The sequence below is a fragment of the Euprymna scolopes genome, chromosome 42 (genome assembly GCF_053919585.1).
Source record: "Euprymna scolopes isolate OS-2025 chromosome 42, ASM5391958v1, whole genome shotgun sequence".
In the NCBI taxonomy this organism is placed as follows: Eukaryota; Metazoa; Mollusca; class Cephalopoda; order Sepiida; family Sepiolidae; genus Euprymna; species Euprymna scolopes.
Genome location: NC_136523.1, coordinates 29,451,397 through 29,456,427, shown reverse-complemented (window position 1 = coordinate 29,456,427; position 5,031 = coordinate 29,451,397). Strand labels below are relative to the sequence as shown.

Here is a 5,031-nt window from a genome sequence, read left to right as displayed (position 1 = left end):
GTCCTCGGTACAAAACAGAAAAACACTCCGGAGAGAATGCAAGAGCACACTCCTTTTTATCGACCAAGTGTTGGCCGATGGACGATTCTATCAATTGAGACTTTCTGGTGATAGGTTGATTGTCTCAGATGAAGTGGGGAACATGTTATGCAATTCTGACCTGAAGACGCTGGGTAGTCTTGCCTATATAGACGGCACCACACCGACATTGAAATTTATAAATAATATTGCTTGTTTGAGAGATAGGCAAGACATCCTTACGAAATGAGGGAAAGGCGGTTTTTGTGGAAAAAGCAATATGGAGCGATAGAGCACCAAAATTAGAAGACACCAGAGAGGAAATCTTATCACCAATAAGTTGGCCTTCAGGTCCAATCCAGGGTAACTTAAGGTATACCGGGAGTCTAGATGGACCGTATTTTGGTAGCTCAGAAAAGGATTGAATTTTCTTATTAATAACTATGTTAACTAATGGAGGTGGGTATCCATTCATAATAAAACTCGTTTTAATGTTTTCAATTTCCACATCAATAAAAGGTGGAGAACAAATAACAAGTGCCTGATGGGTCAGGTTTCTAATAAGATTAAGTTTCATGGTTGTGGGTGCAAAGGAATATGATCCATCTAGACTGGATTTAAAAACAAACAAAAATGGATTTAAAACAGCACCAAATAAATATTTCATTGTAATTGGGCAAAAAAAAAAAAAAAAGAAAAAGTTATTGAACGAAAAAAAATGTCCAAATTCATGTTCTCTCATTAAAAATTAAAAAATATATATTATAAATTAGCTGTACGTCTGCGTGGCCCAATAGATAAGGCAGCGGCATCCTAAACTTGTGATTGCGGGTTCGACTCATGTCGAAGGTTTCATGTATATATATATGTATATATATATATATATATATATATATATATATACAGGGTGTCCACAAAGTCTGGCTACATAATATAGCCAGACTTTGTGGACACCCTGTATATATAATAATATATATATACTTTGTGGACACCCTGTATATATAATAATATATAATGATTCCTATCACCGAAGTATTTATATCTATAATTACCCTAGTCATGTTTTATTTGTCAAAAAAAAAAAAAAAAAAAAAAAAAAGAACAGTAAAAACTATGTTAATATATCGATCATGGTCTAACGTAGACGTTATTTAATTTTGAGATACTTAAGTTAAAGACCAAAGTTACAGAAAAGGTGAAAATCACCTTTTTGGCCTAAACAACAGTTCTGTTCATCCTAAAAAGTCTCTACTTACCTTATATTGTAGCAAATAAAGTCACGCATTTTAAACATTCGAGGAACTGGATTTAGCTAACATAATAAACCTATCTCTCATAAAGACGCAAGTAAATACGAACAGGTCTTGGGTGGTCTAGTATATTCAAACAGCCTGTGGATATTGCTTGCTTTTTATTTGGTTATCTTGAATGTTTTCTTCTCAACATGCACACGTTAAGAAATTATCAGAAAATAAACATCACCGGAAAGATATACGGTCTCAGGACAAGCAAAATTGATCACCTGAACAGAAGAGTATGCTTTACTGAGGAGGAGGGGATAATCGCTTATCAAGGTCTAAAGGCTAATTGATAGTAAGGGTTAATAAGTATTAGATGGATAATACAACACCGTAATGATCGGTAATAGTGGAACTTGAGTTGTTTTGGGATTATTTAAGAGGGCAGTTATGTTTGCATGATTTGAATGCTTGTTTGAAAGCAGCAGCAGCCGCCGTAACTGCTGGTTGCTGCTGCTGCTTTATCGCATTAAGAAATTGTATATTTAAGCACCAAATAAATATTTCTTTGCAAAAGGATAAATAATATAATGTTTATGAACTGAATAAAAATTTCTGAGTGATAACCAATCAATAATTTGCATACTAATATACATCTATGATGGCTGATTAAAAAATTTAAGATATATAATATAAATCAATGCCTTGATACATTTAATCTCCGTAGCCCAATGGATAAAGCACCGGCATTCTAATCCGGGGTTACGGTTTCGAGTCTGGTCAGAGGTTTCATCTTTTTTTCTAAATAACGTTTTTAATTTTTTAAATATTTATATTTATTATTACCTCCACCAAGAAGGTTACGTTATCGTTTGTTTGTTGGTTTATTTATTTTGTCACTATATTTGTTTACAACACATTTAGTGAAAATATAAGTCATGGTGTAATTTAAAACTGATTTAAGTTGGAGATACCTAGGTCTAAGGTCAAACATACGGAAACAGTTTTAAGTCACACTTCAGTTCTATTCGGCGTAGAGAATCACTACTTGGCCTGTCTCGCATCTTAACTATTTTGAGAGCTATATTTAGCTCATATAAAAAGCCGGTCTAGTATCTTACTCAACTCTTGTAGGGAGACAAATAAATACGGACAGTTCCCGGTTGGTATCGTAAATTCTAACAATATGTTGATTATACTTGTTTATCTGGTTGTCTTGAATGCTTTTTTGTGACTGTTTACACGTTATAATTTTTATTAGGAAAGAAATATCGCTGGAAGGATACCTTAACATTGGATAAGCAAAATTAATTCCATGAACAGAACAACTTTTACGAGGGGAGTCACCAGGAATCAACACCCAAAGGGTCACTCGAGGATAAGGGTTAATGAGTATTAGGTGGACGGTGAGACAACACAATGATGATCGGTAATGGTTACAATTGAAGTTTTTGAATTTAAGAAGGCGGCTCAACAGGAACTTGTTTACATTAGACTTGAAATGCTTTCCCTTCTTTGAATAAAAATAAATTAATCTAAATTCAAACAAAATTATCAGTTCTAGCAGTTGTTAATGCTGGCTTCTGCTACTTTATTAAACAACATCAACGTTAAGGATTAGATATTTAAAAACATATATGAAGATCAGGATAAAAACACAACAGCAAATAGATATTTCATTGTAAATTTTAAATAATGCAAACAGAGCTAAAACATCCGAATGACAATTAATCAAAAATATCCATACTAATATATATTCACGTTTTTTTATTACATAATAAAACACATATATTAAAAATTAGCATCCAAATTTGTCAGCCTCCGTGACCCAATGGATGATATACTGAACAGCTAGGCCGGAGATTACGGGTCGGAGTCCCTTCGGCGTTTTTTTTTTTTTAATGATATCTCCAATTTTTTAAATATTCATATCTATTACTACCTCCGCAAAATAAGTTATGTTTTTGCTTGTTTGTTTTTTGTTTGTTCCTATATTTGTTTGTATACATCCTAATATCCACACTGCTTACCCAATCGTCTATAAACGAGGTTAAAACATTGGTCATGGTGTAACTGAGAACTGATTTAATTGTGAGATACTTTATTCAATAAAGTCTCGCTGTATATATTCTTAATATTGTACTTATGGTTGTAGTTTTGACGAAATTTCAACTGGTTTTGCTAATTTCATTAATGGATCTGTAAACCGCCGTGGCCAAATGGATTTGGTACCAAATTTCTATACGATTTCAAGTTTAACCGATGGTTTAAGTTTTTTTTTTTTTTTTAATTCAGTTTTCAAAATTCTATATCTATTATTTCCGCCAAGGGAATGATGTTTTCCGTTGAGAGTGTCGCTTTTCACTTTGTAGTGCCCACACCACTTGCCCAGTCATTGCCAAATTAGTAAAAATTTTGCTCGTGATTTAAGTTAATATTGATTTAATTTTAGGATATGTACGTCACAAGTAAAAGACTACAAAAATAGTTAAAATCATACTTTTGACGATAACTTTGTCTTTGTTCATCGTATAGATTCACTACTTGACCCATGTTGTAGTTAATTAAATCTCGTATCTTGAGAGTAGACCTTCACAAATTCTATTATGGTTTAAATATCTAAGGAATTTCAACTTCCAAAATTTCAAAATTTGATATACAGATCTAGTGTACTTTGCTAACAGTAATCACTCTGCACAATTTAAAGCTGATTCAGATAAATTAATTTTTGAGTCATCAATGCTTTTTATGGGCGGCTGGATTTTTCCCACATTAAAACTGACCTTCGTGGGAAGGCAAGTCAATAAGAACTATCTCTTTCTAACTAATTTACTTAGAGTGTTCGTTTGCACCGTAAACACGCATGTAAATTAAATAGCAAAAATATTTTTAAAATTTAATCTATACTATATTTCTCTGTCGATCTGTCTGTCGATCCGTTCTAAGACTAATAAGCTGATTTGACTAAAATTTTATCAGGACTTTCGTTCTGGTAAGCTGCAGCGAATGAAGTATTAGGAGAGAGATATCTGAAAAATAATATTTTAAAACGTGATATTGTGTCCAAATTATGTGGCTTAAAAATTGTAAGTTATACTATTGGAATAATGAACATTTATTAACTGCTGTCTAATATCTATTGCTAAAATTTGACTTAAATCAGAAGTATCGGAAGTTTTTCTAAGGGCGTTAACTAACATTTACCTCCTTTGAATATAAATAAATGACATTCAATTCAATCAAGGTTCCTATTTACTTGCCTCACCACAAGGGTAGAGTTAGACACAAGGTCAGTTTTTAGCAGCTGTGTTGCAAAATTCTTAAAAGATTGGTGAGTAAAAGTTTACATACAAATAATATAAGTATAAATTATTTTAAAATAAATGACGTCATAAAGAATGGATGTTAATTACCATGGACTATATGTTTGAACATTGTATGTTTGTCTAATGCAGCATCAACAGCTGTTACTGCTAGCTGCTGCTGCTTTATCAAGCAAAGCTAAAGTAAAGAATTATATATTTACGAACATATATGAGATTCAGATTAAAAATACAGCGTTAAATATTTCATTTTAAATGGATAAATTAAAACATTATTTGCTAAAGGACTAAAAAATATTTGAATGACAATCAATAAAGTTCACATACCGTTATTGAAAACTTAATGATATATTTTATAAATTGGAAAATAAACACGAGCGCCTCCGTGGCCCAATGGATAAGGCACCGGCCTCCTAAGCCGGGGATTACGGGTTCGAGTCCCGTCGGAGGTT

At 32.5% G+C, this 5,031-nt stretch overlaps 1 non-coding gene across 1 annotated transcript; it reads left to right on the top strand.

The window, feature by feature from the left end:
- Nucleotides 1–4,958: 4,958 nt before the first annotated feature.
- On the top strand, nucleotides 4,959–5,031 carry Trnar-ccu (transfer RNA arginine (anticodon CCU)). The gene has a single exon. It is a non-coding gene; the product is annotated as a tRNA-Arg (tRNA).